The 25,512-nt window shown below is 31.7% G+C and overlaps 1 protein-coding gene and 1 long non-coding RNA gene across 2 annotated transcripts in view; one reads left to right on the top strand and one right to left on the bottom strand.

Moving 5' to 3' along the window:
* LOC149490081 (uncharacterized) overlaps window positions 1–25,512 on the bottom strand; it is a 417,590-nt gene that overhangs the window by 75,901 nt on the left and 316,177 nt on the right. The gene's annotated exons all lie outside the window — the stretch shown is intronic.
* Nlg3 (Neuroligin 3) overlaps window positions 8,462–25,512 on the top strand; it is a 129,873-nt gene continuing 112,822 nt past the window's right edge. Inside the window, exon 1 of the mRNA XM_089714890.1 lies at window positions 8,462–8,618. The gene's annotated coding sequence lies outside the window, so the exon portion shown is untranslated. The remainder of the gene's footprint in view (window positions 8,619–25,512) is intronic.

The raw sequence follows: 25,512 nt of genomic DNA on the forward strand, positions 1-25,512 counted from the left end.
TTTACTGACAACCAATTTTTTTACAATAAATCTTCATACTTATTTGTGAAGCTTGTAACTAAAAATACTAGATACCTAACGCAAAACAAATTAGACCGGAAAAATCTAGGCGACAAAAGCTGTGGAACCGCGAATGTAATATGAAGCTATTTCATATTCACGTGGAAATTCCGAAACTAGGAGTTTGTGTGAAAATGTTCGTGCAAATTTCTGAGCATAGTTCTCTGACCATGCGTTGCGTGTTATAAACTATGGAATTGTAAAAGAGTTATAGAATTGAAAAGAATGAATAGACTAAATCTATACTAATCTATACTATCACTACATAGTACATAGTATAAAACAAAGTCGCTTTCTCTGTCCCTATGTCCCTATGTCCCTATGTCCCTATGTATGCTTAAATCTTTAAAACTACGCAACGGATTTTGATGCCGTTTTTTTTAATAGAACGAGTGATTCAAGGGGAAGGTTTTAGTATATAATTTATTAGGTTTTAGACAAAGCGGGCGAAGCCGCGGGCGGTAAGCTAGTAATATTATAAAGAGGAAATGTTTGTAATTATGTATGTATGTAGGTATGGTTTTCACGCATAAACTACTGAACCGATTTCAATGAAGTTTAGCACACATATAGAGGGTAACTTGGATTAACACATAGGCTAGGTTTTATCCCGGAAATCCCACGGGAACGGTAGATACGCAGGTTTTTCTTTGAAAACGTGGGCGAAGCCGTGGACGGAAAGCTAGTAAAGTTATATTGAGAGTATAAGTTTACATGTTTTAGACCAAAATTAATGTGTTAGTTTTAAAATATTATAATGATAGAAAAATGTATGTGTGTTAGAATCGATTCAATTTTGATTAGTACTTTTCTCCTTGAACAAGATATTTGTTAAACTTCATGGTAATTTGAATGGAATTCAAAATATTTACGCTACCTATTTACATATTATTTGATACTGTCTATAGATAAGCACGGTGTACGATTTTAAACTTCCAATCCTAGTAAACAAATACTGCAATAACACATACTGCACATGTGATTTGGTATGATAGTCAGTCAGTCAATTCAGTGATTATGAAATTGTATACCTTTAGAAGGAATACAGATTAAAGGTATAAAATCTAAACGTATTGTGTTATATATAGAGGTGAAATTAACCACACTTTTTGTCTACAAGTTAATCTTTCTTTTGTTAGATGAGCTCTATATTCAGAATCCAAAAGAGCAATCAAACACAACAAGCAAGTTCCATAACAAAAACTTTCAATTAAAAACATAATCCATTTACACCTTTTCCACACGGCATACAAATAGCGATCATTTTTACCAGCTTTCCATATCATTTGATGCGACCCTTTCAATGGCGAAGCATCGTATTATGGGTTTGCCTTACAACCGTAACTGGGTCAGCCGGGGTAACAACATAGTATAAAGAGATAAGTAAGTTATCTTCATCGTACATCGCGCCGTTTGTATGTATGCGGAGCGCTTGGCCACGCCCCCCGTTCATGTACGTATGCACGCACACAAAGCCGCTCGGTTCCTACTCAGGGACTGGTCTCGAAAGGGCTTCGCCATGCCATTGCTCTGAGCGGTCGGTGTTTGTTTATACAATTATTTAAAAATTTAAATTTGACAAGTGACAACCCTGCGTCTCGCGAGTTTTGGTACCGTGTGCTCCAAAACGCCGGGAAGTAGGCCTACTTCTTTCTTTATACTATGGCAACAGTACCTGAATATGCAATTTAAAAAGAATATTTTAGTTGCAACTTGCGAACACAATTTATTTCGAGAGGTAACGCTTGATGTGTTATTCAATTCATTATTTTTATGTTTTTAATCTCGCTTTGTATTTTGATATTGTTTTGTATAAATTTGTGATTTAATTTAATTGTGTACTGTATTTTGTATTTCACCTTAATGACGTATTTATTATTACTAGTAGTACCTACATATTATAAAAGAGTAAAATATCTGTATTTCAATTTTTTACGCTAACTACTACGGCATGACCAATTTTAATAAACTTTACTGCAATAGATAAATCCTTTACTGGACATTGGACACAGGCTATTTTAATCTCGTTACTGAGCATGTCTTACTTTTCTGTAACTTTCATAGAAAGTAAAAAAGTAGAACTTATATCTATCCTACAGAAATAGTGCATTATTCAGAGAAATAACTAATATAATATTGGTCCAAAACACGGTCAGAAACAGTTTTTGATTGCATGACTTTCCTTTTACAAGCTATTGCAAAAAATTAAGTTCAGGTTTGAATCTACTTATGATTATATCCGAACCTGCTTATTGTTTCTTATGATGTTGCATTATTTTCTTCAACTGAGATTTCAGTAAACAAATTATGAGAAATAATTGTTTATTAACTGCCGATTTGAATAAAATACAAAATATGTAATATGCAGCCTTTTTCATTTTCAAACACCTCGCACTTGCCCTGTTTTTTCCATTATATGCGCATGCATCAAAACCCCCAAACTCCATGTAAATATGACCTAAATTCCCAAGAAACCGATACCGACAAAATAAAAAGTTCTCTATGACCGCATTACAGTTCATGTAATAATAAGTACCACATTGCATTCGTGAGTTATCGCGTTTTGTTTTGTTTGTGTACAAATAATAGAAATACTCAGCCAAAGCTTAAACTTATTATTTGGCAACGGAATATAGTTTACGAGAATGGAAATTAATTTCAAGATCGTGTTAAAAATTATTGCTACAAATTGTTTTCATTGCTTTGTGAATGAAATTGTAATTTTACTTTATTGAAAACGGTTTGAGTAAATTTTCTTGCAATTTTTCGTATTATAAATAAGTATTCAATCTAAAATTTCCTTTATTTTGAGATCTAATTCAAAAGTGTTATAATTATTGCTTCGAAACTTTATTTACGAGATATTTTACTCAATATTTGGCATGTTTTTCTATATTTCTGTGAGCTTTGTAATAACTTTTTTTTAAGCTATTGCATAGCTTCTATCGCGGGACTTGAGCGCGGGGACCGAATCTAAAAATTCCGTAACGAAAAAACCTAACACCCCTCACTCCAACCGGCACAGCGATGCGATGCTGTGCAATAGCTTTACCGCGGTAGTCCTCGAGTGCCACACATTGAGGTATTGCCACATGTATTTTTTTCCATTTGTGACGTTTATGTTTGTTTGTGTCTATATATACTTTATGTATATTCTTCTTTAGCAGTATTATTTACTTGAAGTCTATATAAACAATAAAATTAAACATCGAATATTCGAGAAGAAAACATACGAATTGAGAAAAGCTCCATTATCTATAGTAGTTCAATTCTCACGCTTCGCTTGTCCCATGATTTACTTTATGTTGTTTTGTTTAGAAAATACTCGGAACGAAGTTATGAGCCACGGGGGTGAAACCGCGCGGAGCAGCTAGTATTGTATACAAGTGTACATGAAAAATTTATTTATTAGTCCACATGGCTACGCTGCAATAGCTGAATAGTTTAGGATGGGTTTTACATAAAGATAATCTCTAAGCGCAGTTTTGGCCCAAAAATTTAATAAATATTTTCCTTCATAAAAGTCTTAATATTTCAAATGTCAATATTTAAGTATTCATTATAATAATTTATGTTCCAACGTAAAATAATGTGGGAAATGAGGGATAATAAGATTAATGAGCAAACACGGTTTCTCATAATTACGAGCAGTTAAAGCTTTATTATGGCACTAGCTTACCGCCCGCGGCTTCGCCCGCTTTGTCTAAATCTAATAAATTATATACTAAAACCTTCCTCTTGAATCACTTGTTCTATTAAAAAAAACTGCATCAAAATCCGTTGCGTAGTTTTAAAGATTTAAGCATACATAGGGACAGAGAAAGCGACTTTATTTTATACTATGTAGTGATGATGATGATATATTATAACATTTGAACAATTATTATTGTTCGTATAATAGCTACTTTCATTTTAATAACCATTTTTTAGGGTTCCGTACCCAAAGGGTAGAGTCCCGACTCTATTACTAAGGCTCCGCTCTCTGTCTGTCTGTCTCCAGGCTGTATCTCATAAACCATGATAGCTACAAAAATGAAATTTTCACAAATGATTTATTCCGTTGCCGCTGTAACCATACAATAAATGATTTTCTATTATAGATAGTACGGAACCCTTCGTGCGCGAGTCTGACTCGCACTTGGCCGGTTTTTTTAACAAAATTATGAAATTATGTTATTCATTACGAATTTCGTATAAATACTGAATTTGACTTATATCATTTTATGGCTTTTATAAAATTTTGGTTATTCTAGCTTATCTAAAGTAATAGCTACTACAAAATACCAAAGATTTCATTTCGGTTTAAAGTCTACACTATTGGACAAGTTTTGAAAATTCCTTTACCATCAGAAAGATTTTTTACTGAGAAACGTTTTTTTTTTAATTTTTGTTTGTATCCCAAGCACACAGCGAGGGGCTATAATATAGTTTTCAGGGTATATAATATAATTTTCAGGGTATTTTTATCCCACGGGAATAAACCTCTAAAGATATTTTATCCGTAATCCATCAACCAAGTTGAAGTTACATGTTTTCAAAGTTTTTGGTGTTGGATATCGGTTTCTTCACCATTAATTCTACTTAGAAAATACATATATTATGTAAAAACTAGGCTAAATATTAGAGTGTTATGAAAATGTTAATTGAATTTTTTTGCTCCATCATAAGTCAAATCAAGTATTTATAAAGCTTATGATTCTAATGTATAACTTATATAACTGTAAAGTTTCATCCAAATCCGTAAAGTAGTTTATTTGTGAAAGAGTAACATACATCTGTTAATACTCAAAAATTTTGCATTTTTGATATTAGTAGGATAATTACCTAATTTATCTGCGGAACTGAATTGCCTTCTCCATTTTGTAGTTAACATAATATAAACGTAGAACCTACGAGTTGCTTGGTTTGATTCCCGGTGGGTTATAATAATAAAAAAAAATGATTTTCAGGATAAAGAAAGATGATCAAACCTTCTTAAATGCAAATAAAATTCAATCTATGAAATTGATGTATTATATTGCCGAACTACTAAATATACCCGGCAAGGCATTTGTGTGTGTGTGGACAGAAAAATAGACACACAACCATTATCTAAATCGCTAAACTTTAGTACCATTTGACTTTTATTCGGCCAGAGATCGATGTATCCCAAAAAGACAAGTTGGTTATAAGGAAAATCAAAAACGAGGAAAAGTATTTTGCTCGAAGATATTTTTCTTGGTTATGTTTTCAATGTTACTGATCTGTATTTATATGTATGATATTTGACAGTCATCGTATTGTAGCACGTGGTATGAGGAAAATTATGTTGTATTGTAGAATTCTTAAGATCTGAGGTGTTCATTTCTATGTATCTATAAAAGAAATGTGCTTGCGCTAAAAATATTAAGTGTAGTATTGATTTCGTACATTTTAAACTTTCTTCTTAAGGCTAAGCATTATTACTCGTACCCTTTTATACGTTAAATTTACAGTAACGTAAGGAAAGAGCTGGTAATAGTATTTTATTAAAACTACCACCGATTTGATATATTATTTTTTCTTCTTCAAACAGTTTCAACAAGAAATCTCACTTTATATCTATTTTTTTCCATAAAATACTATTTAATGTAAACATTATCCATACTAATATTATAAATGCGAAAGTAACTCTGTCTGTCTGTCTGTTACTCAATCACGCCTTAACTACTGAACCAATTTGCATGAAATTTGGTATATAGATATTTTGATACCCGAGAAAGGACATAGGATAGGTTTTATCCTGGAAATCCTACGGGAACGGGTTTTTCCTTGTAAACGCGGGCGAAGCCGCGGGCAGAAAGCTAGTTATTTATAAAGGTCATCTAGCCATTTAATTTAAACTCGCTATAGGTCATGACATTTCCATGATGGCAAGCTGGATAATTATATTAAATCTACGGCCTGCTTGAATTCCTAGAAATTCATTGTATTTATTGTTAAATATTGCGATTATTAATACCAGATAACCGATGTTTGTTAAACGATTTATTTCACCATTTAACATTCGTTTTAATACATTCAACGGTAATTACATTTAATGAGGGCAAAATACTTAACTTCATAATAATTATTATGTTCCTACACAATATTTAAAGTAGGTACATTATATTTGCAATTTTATTTATAAGAACGCTTGTAATCAGTTAAAAAGCGTCAGACGACACGCTAATGTTATATTTCACTAGAATTTTGTCTTAATATATAATTCAAGATAAGGATAATAGCATAATATCTATATTATCATTCAATTAGGAAGATATTTAATTGAAATTGCAACGTTTTATTTCACAAATATACAAAATTTAACCATTTAAACTCAAGCAGAAATAAACCGTCTAAACTAAATAGGTATTCGCGAAACTAACGTTGGTCCATAAAAGTGCATCATCATCTGGCTAGTCTATGGAGAGAGTCTGGTTTAGACAATTTATTCTATTCCCCATGTCGTGGTAACTTCTTGCTATTTCAGTATTTCCGACCATTATTTTCTTAGAATACTGACGTAAAAGTAATTGGTGTTGGATTTAATGGCGATTTTAATAGATTAAACCTTTCCAATTTTGTCATGATGTCTCCTTTTTATATATTTTATTTAAGTATATGGTTTTGAGGTTGTGTGAGTAATCAACATTAAAACATATCAAATTAAATGTATGGATTTTTTATTATAGCTCAGGCTTTATATATTTGCAAATATAATATACTAGCCTTCCGCCCGCGGCTTCGCCCGCGTTTTCAAAGAAAAACCCGCATAGTTCTTGTTCTCGTGGGATTTTCAGGATAAAACCTATTCTATGCGTTAATCCAAATTACCCTCTATATGTGTGCTTAATTTCATTGTAATCTGTTCAGTAGTATTTGCGTGAAAGAGTAACAAACATACACATACACATCCTCACAAACTTTCGCATTTATAATATTAGTAGGATAGTAGGATTAGTAGGATAAACAACATATTATATATTATAAAATCAAACAACTGAATTTGATATTGGTGGTTCATAGAAAAGTTTAAGTTCCAATTGTCGATCGCGTTTGCATCATTCCTAAAAAAGGATTTAAGAAAAATGAACTTTTACTTTGAATTAAGGATTTAAAAACTTCCTTTTTTATGATTGCGTGTTTACATGTTTGTATATTCAAACTCCTTCTGCGTTTCTAAAGATATAAGTCGTTACTCAGAACCCAACTTCCAGAGGTCCACTATTGACGTTCCTACTTGGGGTCTTCATTCAGGAGATGTGACCAAACAAATATATGTTTAGGCTGAAAATGAGACGGATTAACTTCCAAGATCCGCCTCTTGAGGGCTAAACGGCTAATAATAGTTTGCTTGTGATATAAGTTGAAGTGTTTTGTTTTGTTTTAGTGCGAAAATTGTTGGAGTTATTTTTAGAATTTGAGCATAGTATAGCATAGTTTAGCATCCATTATCCATTCCCTGCTGTAGCAGTAGCGGTAGAGTCACAGTATTACAATATTATAAAGATATTGTAATACTGTGGTAGAGTGACGACGTCCGCAAGGTTGCTGGCCACTGACAAATGGCGGCAAAGATCCAACGACCGGGCTCAGTGGCGTGCATTAGGAGAGGCCTACGTCCAGCAGTGGACATCGAGAGGCTGATGATGATGATGATGATAGCATAGTTTACTCCTTAGAGTTACTCACAAATACATTATGATGAAATATGTATATTTATATAAATAAACTGATATTAAATAGAATATTGTATAACCAAAAGAGCAACATTTGCTGTCTGTTGCGCAAAAGGTTATGTTTTCGATTATAGAGACCTATGTTTTTAGATTTTGTTGTTCAATTTTCTATCTTCAGTCTAGTTTTGCATACACAAATATCTATCTGTTTTCACTAATACATGAGTATGTAGGTACAATGTAGTAGTATAAATGTGTGTGAGTTTTAAATAATTGTAGAGCTGATTATGGCATTACGACAACTAATTGTTTAGACTTTAATAAAAATAAATTAAAGAGTGGATAATTGAAATAAAATCACATAAACTGTTAACCATTCGTTTACAATACCATTATGTAATTACATAAATCTTTACCAGCAGTCATTAAAGATCAAACCGAACAAAAACTATGATATCATCTGTGTACAAAAACATAAAAGTGACCCAAATCCTATACGTTTCATTCGATCAAGTACACTCAAAGAAAAAATGAGACACGAGACGTCCAACTTCAGGGCGCTACAGAATTAACAGCGATTTATTGTCGACATTCGGCTGAACGGCTAACGAGCGTCGTGACGTTTCGCTGATCGTCGGCTAACTTCGTGCGGTTCGAGGCACGGCTAGGCATGCGCAGAACGCGCCTGCCGTCAAATGCTCACAGTGCGTCCGAGAGGCTGGGTGTACCCCGTCGGCCGCGCCCGGCACCGCGTTCTCAAATATCGAATTACGGATGTTTAAATCGAATAAGTGCTAGTGGTGTGTGTGGTGTGCAATGGATGCGTTTATGTGTGTATGTTCCGTTTTTCCATGTGACTGTACTTGGACTAGCGTAATGGTAAGTAACTGGTTAGTACAATCGAAATGAGATTATTTAATGTGTAAATGCATCTCTTATTTACTATGTTAATAAGGTATATATAATCTAACTATATGTGTATATAATATACTATGTATGTAGTATTATGTTACGTATGTTTCATTGGTTAGGAAGTATAGCGAACTACATTTCGCCAGCTAAATTCAATAGTAACGGAGGTAAAATTATTCGCAGATCGAGTTGATACTATCTTTGGCATAGATTTCAGTTTTAGAATAACATTTGTGACCTATAAAATGCTAAGTTGGAATCCATAAATGCAACCTAGAGCTTATTTAAGTGTGCTTTTGAAAGGGCTAATTTTAAATACATAGGTAATATTTTAATTTATCGAGATAGATGTTGCAAATTATTCTTCGATACCGGAATATTTTACGAAATTATCATTTGATTTATGTTTTTTAATTTTTTAGGTGAACGCTATAATTTAGAGCTTACACTTCCAACGTGAACTTTGAACATGAATATTTTTTAAGGACATGAAATCACAATTTAGCTACATTATTCTATGTTATAAATGGTTCCAATCAGCAGTAAATAATTTTATTATTGTAATAAAAACATTTCAGCGTTGGCTCTACGATAGATTGAGTATGGATGACCTTTTTTGATATAATTCATCGAATATTTTACAGACGTTTGTGGTTTTCATATGAAGTTTGAAAAAAAAACGTGTATAGGTTTTTATATTTAACTGAAGTAGCAAAACTTTACAAAATAGATGTCGATGTAGAGTCGTTTCAGTTTTTCTTAAAAATATACTTAAATAATATATGTATAAATAGAAGTAGTTAGATCAAATAAGTTGGACATGAATTTACTTGATATTTCAGTTCAAGCTTATCACGCTAACACGTTAGAGATTGTGAAAGTACACCTCTTAAACCCTTGAAGTGTTGAGCCTTTAAAAATCAAAAATAAATATTAAGTTATGAATATTAGGTATTGCTGTAAAAGTCCTACTAAAACTGATGAAGTGTAGTTTATTAATACCACATGAATAACTTTTCAAATAGTAAATCAATCTTTCGTAGCTTCTGCTACGAAAAGACGATGCTAAGAACTACTTACACTCTTTTAAAATAGGTTTATAGAACACTTTAGTTCTGAAATTACGATTTACTACTGTCTCTTTGTAGATACGCTATCAAAGTTATAAAAAATGCTTTATTTATTACTTCATTCTGTTATTGACATCCGGAGTGACAGCCTTTTTTGGCGCACGAAAGACACACAATGTTAAATGTATTTTCTAATATAGGTATTTGAATATTTTGTGTGCAATACTAAATGGTTTTTCTTTTTATTTATGCGTTATAGCTAGACTTATATAGACAAAACAAACTTAAACTCAACTTATTCGTGTGTGTAAATAAATGGATTTTTCTTTCCATTTCTGTGACTGGCCGGTTGGCTTAGTTGGTAGTGACCCTGCCTTCCAAGCCAGAGTTCGTGGGTTTGATTCCCACTCAGGGCAAATATTTGTGTGATGAACATAGATGTTTGCTCTGTGTCTGGGTGTTAATTATTTATACAAGTATTTATTTATAATTGTATATGTATGTTTATCAGCCATCTGGTTTCCATAACACAAGCGAAAAGCTTAGTATGGGATCAGATCGTGCCGTGTGTGAAAATTGTCCTGAAATATTTATTTCTACGTAATTCCAGGAAATATACGAACGAAACTCGAACCAAATCAGTTGTTGGTGTGCAATAAAGATCCATCTTAGCAGCCATTTGGATACATTACTAAAATACGATAACCTTTGATGTATTGCTTTGGGTCTGAACGTTTCCTGGTGTTCATTTTGGAATTTATGGAATTTCTCAATCCTGGAATGTGAAATTATGTTCATGGTTTTCTGTGAATCATGGTGAAATTAGGGTTTTATGTAGGAATTAGATGTATCATGCAAATTTGCTCTATAACTCACGCAAAGCTCTTAGCAAAATATTTTTTTTTCACATTTTACAACATTTTTCGTCGATAGTTCTCATAGTTGTAACGTTGTACAGTCTTTTATTTTTCTCAATAAACTTATAATACAGAAATAAAAATATAATATGAAAAGGTATATACAAATCTATTTATCTATTTAGTATGCTCTCTTTCTATGTCTTATCTTATTTTACCATTTTCAATGTTAATATGACAACCTTTTGAAGAATAAAGCTCTATAATTAATTGTATATTGAGAATATTTAAGGTAAGTAAGAAGGAGAGCAAAAATACCGTTTTATAATAAACCCGTTAATATGGGAAAGAGGAACAGTCGCAAAATTATATGGAAGATTTAATTAAAATTGATGAATTTAATATAAAATTTGAAACATTATTTCGATTCTAAAATATTGCCTAGCAACACTTAATAATTTGTACATTTCAGCTTTAGTCCTAAATCCTTTTCAATGTTGCCAAATATTTTATAGAAAACATTTTTCGGGAACGATTTCTTAAATAAAAATATTGTAAACGTTGCTATAAAGAAAGAAAATTTTGTACTGGAATCTGGGAGCCTGTTTATGACATCGTTCAGTTTTGATGTAGGAAGAAAGAAATGTTTGTTTTTAATAATGTAACGAGTAAATCGTATTTCAAAAATTCTCTTCTAATTTTAGTACTTTAATGTAACCCGGTAGTTTTATTGCTTTCACTCCTAAACCAGTGAACCAATTTTGATGAGATTTGCTATAGAGATAGACTTAAGTTAAGTCGTTAAATATATTTTACACATTTAGTAACAAAAGCCAACTATAATCTAGTGAAATGTGTGAAAAAATAATGATTGTCTGTCTCGTGATGACGTAAATTGAAAACAAGCAAAGCCAAAAACTCAAAGCTAGTTATTTTATAAATAAAAGACATAATAATTAGTTTAATCACCTTAGCTAGCTCGTATGAGATAAATAGAAACCTCACATAGAGTCATTATAGTGTCTGACTCAAACTCAAAGTCAGATTCAGACGATTCAGAGAAATTCAATTAGTTGTCTTGTGTTTGATTTAACCTATTATACTTACTTAGAAATTAAATACTATAAACGGTTTAAAATGCAATCTATTCTGTTTGTCTGTACACTTGTAATTTATTTGATATAGAATAGAAGTAAAATTGGGATTAATAATGACTCTAATGGGTTTGAATTGATAATTTTGAAGTGAAACTTATTCAGTCGCGTAAAATTTAAAAGTCATGTCTATACCGTCACGTCTTGTAGTAAGGTATCAATTTTGGTATCCTTGAATCTTGCCAAAGAAGTTTCACTTCTGACACGTATGCTCGGCACACACGCTCTTTTTTTTAAATTAATACTTTATGACTTCTATTAGTCATTTTATATTTTGATTGTCTTTTTATCTGCCAAATGATTTTGCAAAATGAATTGCACATTTTAATTTTTTATGATTTTTACAATATCTATAGATCGCTCAATCAGCTTTTTTATAAATCCGCCATTTTAAATTGTCTATTTCAGAGTTAGAGCTTAGTATCTAGTGGTGTATGTGAACTGATACAAAATTTAATTTTAAATTTCAGGTAGAGAACAAATTTATAATGAAACATGTTAAAAACTCACCGCATTGTGCTTAATTAATACTTGTTGAATTAATTTGATTTAAATCATACATTTAACGGTTAAATCATTTATCACTTCACTAATAATAATGCAATGACTCTTCTCTAATATTATCATAAGTTTAACCTAGAAAGATGAATTCTTAAATTTAATTTTTCCTAACCTTATGAATTATTAATGTATATCTGTGAAGCTTATGAATATTAAAGCTTTTCCTAGAAATATTTCAAAAGTTGCGAAGACATCTCTGTATTACTTCGCTACGGGGTTCGCGTAGCGCCTACATTACGCGTAGCAGTTATGCTACGTTCGTAGCGCACACGTAGCAATGTTAATGCGCTGTTTATAATATGATACTCGTAAGAAAGGTGTTGTTGTTACCACCAAAGATAATTTTTTATCAAGTATATAAGGATATCATCAATATAAGGATATCAAGTATATTTAAACTGAAAAAAGTACAGTTGTTCGCGATAAACCATCTTTTTTTTTTCAAAATGATTCAAACACATATTTATTATACACATTTATTAAAACAACAATAAAGCAAAGTGTAATAAAACACAAACCACTGTAGTAATTATAAATATACACCACAATTGGGGTTACTAAAAATAAAACTGCCGCGCCTAAAAAACCTTCGTGTGCCAATTTCCATGGGTTTTAGGGGTCATATGAAAGTTATCCATATTTGTGTGTCAAGCTTACGACCTGGATAAATAACCATTAGTTCTTTGTATAATCATTGTTATACTTTGTACTACAGAATTATACTATAATCAATCAAAGTACAAGGTAACTTTTTTGTGTAAAAAGTGGTTAGGTACGATCTTTTTCAATCAATGCACGATGATGATGATATTAAAGGGTGATGAATTAATAAAAAGATTAATTTTGGAATAAATTGAACTATAAATTTTATTTATTTTATGAAAATATTTAACACAGTAGAATACAGTAGAACATAATAACAACTTTTGAAGAATAATAGATCAGTTGCTTAATATTCAAGTACAGACTAATCTTGATATAAGAAGCTCCATTTTGTGTTTCTATAAATTTTTATTCGCAATAGTAATCGAATATGAAACTAAGGTGTGCTTATTTGCTTTGGCGTATACAGGAAATTTGTATCCATACGAAGGCAGGCGCCTTGTGAATTATAAAAACTACATGCGAAGTTCTTAGCTTCGTGACCTCATCGAAAGAGCAATTTTGAATGCGCTAGATTTTATACATCCTTTATTTTGTGTACTGAAAAATATATTTTAATGATTAAAATTTTGATCGTCTGTTTGAAATTGTGTGTTATGGATACATTCAAAAATTATTATAAACTCTGAAATGCTTATCCTTAGTATGGAAAACTTCTACTTCGGAATATGTAAAAAATAGGAAGTATTCAATAATTGAATAAAATAATTTGAATATTACGAACATGCTTATTCTAATTTATAACAATTTAATAAATAATGTTACTAAGTATAAAAAATTAATTACTTATACGTAGAAACCTTATACGCACCGGTATAAGGTAAGTTAAGGAACAAGCTAATTTTACAGATTCTGATTATAAAAAATATAGATATAAAAAAATGCATCTTTTAAATTACTTTTTTCAAATATTATCTGTATTTGATTTAATGTGTTCTTTACCTTGGTACCTACTACAAGCTTTAGAAGCCATTTTACATAAATACTTTGTGTATATCCGTGCATTCGTCCACGCCTAATATTATATTTTGTTTGTATTCTTTACCTACTACAAGCATAGCCATTTATAAATATTTGTAGGTATATGCATTATGCTTTCATCCACACCCATGCCCTGAAACTGACCCTTAACTGTTAATCTATAAACCAAAAGAACTCAACATAAGTCGATACCAATAGAAAATGGTGGCTTGCGATTCCGGTAATCCCAGTGGATGCGGGCCTCATTATTTAACGAAGGCTTAAAATATATAGTGATATGTATGGAATGTCGATCGGCGTTTCGGTGATGCTGTTTAGATATTTAAATGGTCAGATATGGTGAAATGTTAAGGTTTGGGGATGTTTTAAGATTACGTATGTTAAGTGTGTACTATAAATTGGTTGTGTTTTATTGAAATTGATTTTAGGAATATTATAAAACTAACTGCTCCGCGCGGTTTCACCCCCGTGGCTCCACTCCTGTTGGTTGTAGCGTGATGATACATAGCCTATAACCTTCCTCTATAAATGAGCTATCTAACAGCGAAATAATTTTTCAAATCGGACCAGTAGTTCCAGAGTTTAGCGCGTTCAAACAAACAAACAAACTCTTCAGCATTATAATATTAGTATAGATTAGTTTTAGCAATCTTCTTTTGTAAATGTGATAGTGTAATTTTTTGCCTTTCTTTCATGTAACAAAGCATCTATATGATATGTTTTGTTTCTGAAGATAGTTGGTAGGAAGATAGGACGCTAGGGAGTGACATAATATACTAATTTATATCACTGTGAAACGTATGATTTGCATGGAAATTTTGTCGTGCTGAAAACTAGTGTATTAATAAAGTTGTTATAAAATTATTATTAAGCAAAAATTTAGCAGAGATATTACTTACTTACCAACGCCTACTCTCCTACTTCCCAGCTCTCCTTTGCTTTTTGGTTGTCTGGAAGAAATCGCTCATGAGCGATAAGACCGCCTACTGTACCTTAACCTTGTGCTGATTTTTATTGTCTTTATGTCAACTTCATCTGTGTGTACAATAAAGTGTTTTATTATTATTATATAACAGTTGCACTATGACCTGTAGTTAACAATAATCTTCCTCTTAACTAATCTTATTCATTATCAATGTAATTGAATTCCAAACGAAGTCAGTATAAACCAATACCAAGACAGCCATTAGAGCTAAGTGTGTTCTACAATTCGCTGACGTCACTTAAATTCGAGGCCGGCTAAAAGGTTGCGGTGTATCTTCAAGAGTGAAATATAAGTATATAGATCATTTTAAAAGGTGTTTTAATTAGTAAAATGGTTCGGGATAATGTGGTCTAGTGAAGTGAGTCTAAGTAATATGGGCACAAATTTGTTGTATGTATGTATGCCTTTTCAACATGTATAGGAATAACATTCACGAAGGCTTGAAAATATATTACAAAATTGTTTTTCGTTGAATTATAGTTAAATAAAAAGGGTGTGAATTTTGTCTATATCATCGTCTCTCTACTGAATATGTCTCATTTATAATATACTAGTGGTTCGCCCCGGCTTCGCCCGTGGTACATATTTACGTTTTCTCTACATAAAAACCATCCTCGTACTTCAAGGAATATAATAAAAAAAGAATTATCGAAATCGGTTCAGCCGTTCTCGAGTTATGCGCTTACCAACACATTTTGCGATTCATTTTTATATATAAGAAGATAAGATAATTATAAATGGCTACATAACTAGTGTTAGTTAATTTAATTCCACGTTTTGGTATAGAATTTAGTTGCAGCAATATATTTTCTACGTCAGATAGGAGCTCTTTTAAAATTTTTAATATATTCGCGTTCCCATATGTAGATGCGAATTTTGAACATAATATTGTAACAAAAATAATATTCTACGTAATGAAATCAAACACGAATTGTCTAAAAGTTTCAAAAGGAAATCTTCATCGTTGTTTACATTTGTTTGTATGTTTGTCTTTGTTAGAAAGTTACATATTTACGTGCGACTTCATAATGAGGTCACGTCGAAAAGCAATTGTCAAGTTATGTATTAATTAGATAGGTATAATATTACATATAGGTACATAATATATTACATAATATGTATTGTTGGTATATAAGATCATGATTGCGGAATAGATCAATGTACAATGTTATGAAATAGAATACATAAAATATCATTTTAAAACGTTGTTTGGATAATGTATAAAAATCCCCACTAATATTATAAATGCGAAAGTAACTCTGTCTGTCTGTCTGTTACGCTTTTCCGCTCAAACCTCTAAACCGATTTTGATGAAATTTGGCACAGACAATCTTAAGACCCTGAGAAAGAACATAAGTTTTATTGTGAAAAAACACAATGCGGGCGAAGCCGCGGGCGAAAGCTAGTAATCCATATTTATGAATACTTTGTCTAAGTAAATAGTAATGAAAAATATCATTTATAACCAACCCATGTATTCAATATAAAAACATTCATCTCTTCACAATTTTTACTGCAATACTTCTATCATTAACTTTGTAAACCCCTTTTTATTAAAACAAATAGTCTAAAGTCACTTACATTTCCATACGACACACGTAATTAAGTCAATAAACAAAACCAAAAAACAAATTATACTGAACATAATTAAACTCAAAAGCAAAGAGCGAAATACGCGAATAGAGACACACTTGTATTCCGAAGAAAATCCTTTGAAAGGCTCGAATGTGAGCGCTTCTCAGTGAATATATTTGAAACAGAATGTACTAGAATATGCAAATTGTATAACTTCTTTCTTAAACGTTGAACGTGCATATAAATAATGAAACTAGATCAGATTTAAATTGGAAACACTTGAAACACATTATTTATTTTATTTTATTACACTGTATTTTCTTGTATAAAAATAAAAAATATTATTTTATTTTATTACACTGTATTTTCTTGTATAAAAATAAAAAAAATAATACAAGAATGATGGCGGCCTTATTACTAAGCAGAGATTTCTGCCAGGCAACCACTGGAAGAAGATAAACAGGCAAAATAATATGTATTATGAAAGATATTAAATTTTAGGTTGATCTGATAAAATGAGAAAAAAAGAAAGTTCAGTAATGCTTACTAATTTTATTTATAAGTAGCCTGGGGCACATCTTTTAATAATAATATACTGCCTATATTATTTTTGTGAAAATATACAAACAGAAAGACAGATGTAATAATAATTGCTATGACAACTATATTCTACACTTTAATTATTATTATTGCTTTGTGAATTGTAGCGAACAGTTTCATTATAATACATTTAATAGATATTGTTTCGACGTCACAAACAGACATTTCAATTTTATATATTTGTATAGATGAAAATCCTTTAACACCGTTCCAGGTGTTGTATGGTTTCTCTTACATCTGGGATTTTGAATGGAAATGTCAGCTTAAATAGTATTATTATATTCATGGTAAGGTATTTAATATTTGTATTTATTTTTGTAAATAATACATTTAAATGTATATAGTATGATTCAATTAATGGTAAAGTATTTAATGTAACTATATTTTTGTAATATAATATTTATCTTATATATAAAATTCTCGTGTCACAATGTTAGTCTGCATAATCCTCCGAAACGGGTGGACCGATTCTCATGAAATTTTCTGTGCATATCGGGTAGGTCTGAGAATCGGCCAACATCTATTTTTCATATGTACCACGGGTGAAGCCGGGGCGGACCGCTAGTAATACTATATTATTTACATAATTTATGGAAATATTTTAGTGTCATAATTTAAATGATACATAGATCTCTACATAAATACAAGGTGGATCGTCTTATCTTATCTAAAATAGGTTTTAGAGTCTATATATAACTTTACAAGAAGAAGTTATTATTTACATTCATTCAGAAATTATTTAGTTCGATAAACTGTATGTTAACACAATAAAACAATTTAATAAATACCTACATAGACTAATATTCAATAAACTCTACATTCACAGCTTAAAAAATTAAAAAATCAATAAAGAATAAACCCATTACAATAATCAGTTGAACTTTTTCTTCCATTGCAATTGTACATGGAATTTTGTTCATCTGTTAACACGTTTCAGAAATTACAGAACTGAAGTCTTAAAGAAAATTATACTATACTAGCTGTGCCCCGCGGTTTTACCCGCATTGCTCCGCTCCTGTTGGTCTTAGCGTGATGGTATAATATAGCCTTTAGCCTTCCTCGATAGATGGGCTATCTAACACCGTTATAATTTTTCAAATTGGACCTGTAGTTCCTGAGATTAGCGCGTTCAAATTAACAAACTCTGAAGCTTAATAATATTAGTATAGATTATTTCCGTAGCAAGTTTCTCTGTTGAGAAGGCATAAGAGGCATTCAATGGCCTACAATCCTTATTCTTAGCTAAGTGTTCGCATTGAGTGTATTAAATTTGCTTTCTAAATATGTATGGATGAATATTAGGGTGGAGTGAAAAATATTTTTTTTCATTTTCGTTTCGGCATACCTGTAAAAAGATGTCATTATTGCTCATAAATACACATGCAAAATTATACTTTGCAGATGATACATTTAGAGGTGCCCCCAACATCATGAACTTTCAGAAATTCAAAAAATTTAATCGAAAATCATTAAAGTTTAATTTTGACAAATTAACGCTAAATCAGATTCTGTGTTATCTCGTTGGTTGCCAACGGGAAGACACAGAATACATAATATTTCAATATATAAAAAAGTGGCTATCGCTGGCTACCAGTGGCTCTGGTCGGTGGCCCGTTTTCGCCGACTCTTATTGTAGGAAACGTTGATTTTAAACAGTGCCGTTAAGGAAATAACACTAATGTTAGTAATATTTCTTAATTACATTTTACACGTAAATACAATTAAGATCATAATTTAATATTTTTGATGTGAGTTCCATCTATAATTTCGCTTTGTTACAGTAAAGTGTTGCAAGTCAAAATACGACAAACGACATGTTGTCCTGTATTTTGTTTGCCAGAGAAGTACCCAGTGTCTCAATTACCAACTTGTACTGATGCTAAGAAACTATTACTTATGTATTAGATATGAATTTAAACCTGATAAAATAACAAAATTCATGATTTATCCGAAAGATTAGCTACGGAAATGTTTGATGTGTGGCGAAAAGCATCGCTTCCCACTATTAGCTTTAATAGAGTACTACAACTTATTCGACACACCATATTCGATGAATATAGACGCTTATTAAAACCTTATCAAGACCGACAAACTAACAAAAAAGAACAAGAAAAGATAACTGAAGTATTTTGTCACTCAGTACCAAAGGTTATTTGATATTTGAAGTTGCAAATGCATTTTTTTAACTCTCTTGTACTTGCTCAAAAGATTATACCGACTTAACTATGTGGCAAGAATGTAAGAAAACTGAGCCTCTTACTTCTAATTTATCTGAAGAAACCTTAAAAGACATCGTGAAAAGCGGTTTGACTACGTTTCAGAATATCAAAGATTTTCTATGCCTTGCCCAGGCCGTAAAGCATATTATCAAATTGGTGACATAAGCTTCAAGTGCAGTTTGCTGAAAAAGTAAACAAAATGATTTTATAACGGCAAGAGCATCAGTATCACGACTGCTAATGCCTAATTTTGAAAAAAAAAAACAGCGTTATCTATACTAATATTATAATCTATACTAATATTATAAAGCTGAAGATATTGTTTGTTTGAACGCGTTAATCTCAAGAACTACTGGTCCGATTTGAAAAGTTCTTTCGGTGTTAGATAGCCCATTTATCGAGGAAGGCTATAGGTTATATATCATTACGCTTAGTTTAACAGGAGCGGAGCCACGCGGGTGAAACCGCGAGGCAACCGCGAGCGCAGCTAGTACTAAATAATTACTTATCTCTGATATTTTCATTCCTCTATAATATCATTTTCATTAATGAAATACGATAAAACAACTAATCAGTCTATTATTTAGTGTATCACAAAGAAGTTTGTTATATAATAGACTTGACGGCCATAAAAATACTGTGATTAAAAAAGAAATCAAAGTTTGCGAAAAAATCATATTTTTCTAATTTTCAATTGGATTGGGGCACCTCAAAACATCAAGACAGGTAAACAATATTTTGTATGCTGAATTCACTCATTAAAAGGCACCTTTCTGTCGCTATGCCGTTTGAAAAAAACAAAAAAAAAATTCTTTCATACATTATCACTCCACCCTAATGAATATATTTATTGTATTTACATAATGTAGCTTCCAATTATACGATCTGTATGGAAATGTGTCTCAAATATATATTCGGTGTATACTTTACGTTCGTATTGTTACTTTTTGGTGGAACTGTAGGTATCTTAAGAAGTTTTTAATATTATGCATATATAAAGAGTTCGAGTTTCAAGTTCAGAGGTCATCAAGTAGAAAGGACAGTCAAATGAAATACCACTTAATTCGTATATATTTTATTACTTAGTTGAAATAATATGCGCAAATATATAATAAAGGATCCCCTATGTATTATTTAATTGAAGACTAGCTTTTCGCCCGCAGCTTCACCCGCGTAGTCAAATGAAAACTGCATAGTTCCCGTTTCCGTGTGCTTTTTGGGATAAAAACTTATGTGTAACAAGGTAACTCTATAATAATGTGTTCCCAATTTCATGAAAATCGGTTCAGCAGTTTTTGCGTGAAGGAGTAACACATTTCCGTGTGTTTTTTGGGATAAAAACTTATGTGTTACAAAGTTAACTCTATATGTGTTCCCAATTTCATGAAAATAGGTTCAGCAGTTTTTGCGTGAAGTGACAAACAAACATACAAACTTTCGCTTTTATAATATTAAACATAAATAGATAACAAGTCCCTCTCAATTGTTAACCGCATATCCACACGGCTTACAACACCAATATGATCAATACAACATAACGCCTCAATAACACAGGATTTACTTAATTAAATCTTCCGCGAAATCACAGTTAATTGTCGGTAATAATGTGCGAAGCGTGAATTAATTTTAATTCGCCTTTGAAGGGAAATTAGCCGATGTATGATGTCGTCTTTTTGCTTGAAGATTGCAGCGCCATCTGTGAATTAAAATAGATTAAAACTTTAGTTAATATACAAAAAAAAATGAAATTTATAATTGGAAATATGTATAAACTATGTATTATAGCAATTTTATTAAATACTAGGTACTCGGTGATAGAAACATAATTTATTTCTTTGACATTTAGGCACAGTATTTTGTTCTTCTTTCTACTGGTAAAAGAATAGAGTAATGTAGTTTTTATGTAGCATTACAATGAATAGAAAAGATCTTCCTTGTAACAAATTATATCGATGCTATTCTCATTCTATTGCTTGCTTGTAATCTATACTAATCTACATATACTAATATTATAAAGAGGAAAGGTTTGTAATTATGTATATTATATTATGTATGTATGGTTTTCACGCATAAACTACTGGACCGATTTCAAAAATTCATTCACCATTAGAAAGCTGCATCTTCACTGAGCAACATAGGCTATATTGCATTTTCAAAAAAAAATAGCGATCCTTACCAAAAATGCAATAATGTAGCCCAAGGTGTAAAGAAATCCTTAATGAAAATTCTGTCATCGCGTGCGCTGCGGAATCTATTCCTTGAAGTACGAAGATGGTTCTTATGAAAAAAAACGTAAACATGTAGGTACCACGGGCGAAGCTGGGGCGGACCGCTACTAAAATATGAAATAATCGAAACCCTTAACCATGTTTAAACAAAACAATAAGAAAGAAAACTCAATCCAATCTTGACTACACTCAAATATATTTTCAAAAAACAATATCATATACCAAAACAACGAGTGGTCCCGAACAAACAGGTTCCCGACATCTCCCTTTATATTCAATTTGTTTGTAATGTATGTTTTTTAATCTAAAATAATTTATTTGCAAATAACTTTATTGTTTGTGGGCATGACTTCGGAAATATGTATTTGGAGAGGACACTTCAAAAAGAAAATTTATCGTATTATTTTTAAACAATGGAACTGGAATTGTTTGTTTATGGTGGAGGTTTAGCCTTTTTGGATATAAGAACAAATGAATAGACATAAAAATATGGTTTGCTATATTTTCGCCCGTAGCTTCGCCCGTATAGTCAAAGGAAAACCCGCAAAGTGCCCGTTCCTGTGAGATTTTCTAGATAACTCTCAGTGTTAATCCAAGCTGCCATCTATGTGTGTGCTAAATTTCACGAATATCGGTGTAGCAGTACTTGCGTGATGGAGCAACAAACAAACATAATATAAATTTCTTTTTTATAATATTAGTAGGTTTATAATGCATCGGTCTTGTTTTTTCTAGGTTAACTTAAACATAGAGAAATTCGTTGAATTCATTTAATGAAAAACAAGTTAATTTTTTACATATAAAACGAACATCGTAATATTATAAAGAACACTTTTATACATCTCTACATTACGTCACACACAAGCATACTCTTTCCCGCAGTCGGTTAAGCCAAACACTAACAATTAGTCATCATTGTGACCTTAACAGCGAAGGGGTAAGCATTATAAATGATCCCTATAAGCGTGACAGTGTAAAAGCCTACAAAATGGCTGCAAACATTATCGATTCGCTTACCGGTAAAGGTTCATCGAAATAAGGTTAGAATATATTTATGATAAAGGTAATTTAAAGCCATTTGTTGGTATACGTTCGGTGGTTGTATCTGCATTCTGCATCGTAGGTTTGAACGGTTGAATGTATTTAGACATGCTTCTTCAAAATGTAGGCTATCGTTCGTTCGTATTGTATTACTAGCTGCTCCGCGCGGTTTCATCCCCGTGGCTCCTCTCCCGTTGATCGTAGCGTGAAAATGTATAACCTATAGCCTTCCTCGATAAATGAGCTATCGAACACCGAAAGAATTTTTCAAATCGGACCAGTGGTTCCCGAGATTAGCGCGTTCAAACAAACAAACTCTTCAGCTTTATAATATTAGTATAGATTCCTGTTCAAATTAATATTGTTTATATCATAATATAAGGACAGTCTTTTGCACATTTCAGAGAAATAACAATTTAGATACAACTTATATATTTCAATTAAGCTTTAGGTAATCACTACATAGTATAAAACAAAGTAGCTTTTTCTGTCCCTATGTCCCTATATCCCTATGTACCAATGCTTAAATCTTTAAAACTACGCAACGGATTTTGATTCGGTTTTTTGTAATAGATAGAGTGATTCAAGAAAAAGGTTTTAGTATATAATTTATTATAGGTTTTAGACAAAGCAGGCGAAGCTGCGGGCGGAAAGCTAGTATTTATATATACATAATACTCTCCATGCTGTAATTACGTACTAATCTGATATAATTAACATGGTATAAAATTACATTAACCAATCTGCTATATTTTGGCACCAAGATATACAATGTTATATTCAATTAGTCTCAATCAATATCAATTTATTGGGTATCTTATGTATTAAACAATAAGTTCTAGAATCGCGTAGAAGCTATCTGCCATGGCCAATATTCTACGCACATACATTTTACTATCGAGGAGAAAATCAATCACAATATACGCTAAATTGGATATATTACCACCATATATATACTGATTGGATTAGTCCAGCTCATAAAACATTCGGAATGAATATGAAATTGAAAGGAATATATAGGCTTGGAGCTTTGGTTTTGATAAGATTTTAGGATTATATAGGGTAATGTTTGTAATAATTGGATATTGAATTATTTAGTATTTCATTTTGAACATGAAATTAAGTGATTACGTCGACAGTGACGACGTTATAAGTAGCAATAGTTGCTGAAAATGAGCGTAGACTACTTAAATCTTTTACTTCGCGATCTTTCCTAGGAACTGTCTCAATATTATTAGCTCATTAGAATTACATACAATAACAATTTCTTGTTTCTATCTGCAAATTTGTATTATGTAGTTATATTTAATTGTTTCTGTAGATATGTAAATACTTTTCTGTATTAAATTTTTACTTAAACTTTCTAATACTATCGTAATACACAGATATCTGAAAAAGTTAAATCATGCCATAAGCTGACCTCCATTTGGTCCACAAAGAAACTTAATAACTACTTCATTATGGCACAAAAAGTACGAAAGACTTGCGCTCTCGGCCCCGTTGAAAACAAAACATAAATAATGACGTCATCACTTGAATAGGCTCGTGTGTTGAGTAATTCTTTCTTCGAGGGCTATCTTTGTTTTATTGTGTTAAATTGCTGTGTTTTTATCGTGTGTATTGTTAAAATTGTAGGTCAAATTTATTCCCAAATTTTATATTATTATGTAATAAATCATAAAGTTTGAAGTTTTATTAAGTGAATTTAATATTGAATATAGATTAATTCGTTTTTAAAAATAACATCCGTCCTATATAAAATATATTATTAAAATAACTATATTATTCTAACCAACCATCTTCGGTAGCCAGAGCTAAATTTACAAGGTAACTTTTATTACATTCGAAAAAAACTCACATGAACCAAATTGATAATTTTGGAATTAATTGTATAAAAAAGTGAAGTCCCATGTCCCCGTAGTGGGGTAAGGGGCAGATGCATTATTCATACATCTGTTTCACTGATCGATTTTCTTTAGGGACAAGTAGGTGATCAGCCTTCTGTGTCCTGCCAGACCGAGACATTTTTTTTTCTTCGTCTCCACCGGGAATCGAACCCAGGACCCCTCGGTTCTACGCTCAAGCCCCAACCACTGTACCAAGGAGGCGGTCGAGAATTAATTGTATACATTTATATAATTTGAATGCGAACAAGACTTACAGAGTATATATTTATAGAGAGTATTAATTTTAGCGTGACGACATACAATAACATTGCATTACCACTACTTTAAATATTATGATAACCTAGTATTTATACGTCAAAGTAACAGCGTAATTCATAAACACATGTCAACTATACAAAGTTCTTTGAAGTGCAAAGTATAGGGGTAAAATAACCATCAATTAATATCAAATCAATAACAGAGTAGCGGATATGACCCCAAGGCGTCACGACAGACCCTTTAATTAGACTTGGTGGTAAATGGAAACGAATTAACGATCTTATAATGGCTTTTTAAACCGGAGTCTTTTATTTGACTCATTTTGATTACATAAATAGCGTAAACGTATCTTTGAGTTTGAGTTTGAGCTTGAGTTTGAAAGGCAAAAGTTTGTATGGATGTATGGATGTATGGATGTTTGTTACTCTTTCACGTAAAAACTACTGAACCGATTACAATTAAATTTAGCACACATATAGAGGGTAACTTGGATTAACACATAGGATAGTTTTTATCCCGGAAATCCCACGGGAACGGGAACTATGCGGGTTTTCCTTTGCAAACGCGGGCGAAGCGGCGGGCGGAAAACTAGTACTAATATATACTAGCTTTCCGCCCGCCGCTTCGCCCGCTGCATAAAACCTAATTAATTTAATCTACTGAAACCTTCCTCTTGAATCACCCTATTGAAAAAAACCGGTTCTAAATCCGTTGCGTAGTTTTAAAGATTTAAGCATACATAGAGGGACATAGGGACAGAGA

Source organism: Colias philodice, chromosome 3, assembly GCF_061535455.1.
Source record: "Colias philodice isolate Cphi_HAF_F1 chromosome 3, ilColPhil1 Martin Lab GWU primary, whole genome shotgun sequence".
NCBI lineage: Eukaryota > Metazoa > Arthropoda > Insecta > Lepidoptera > Pieridae > Colias > Colias philodice.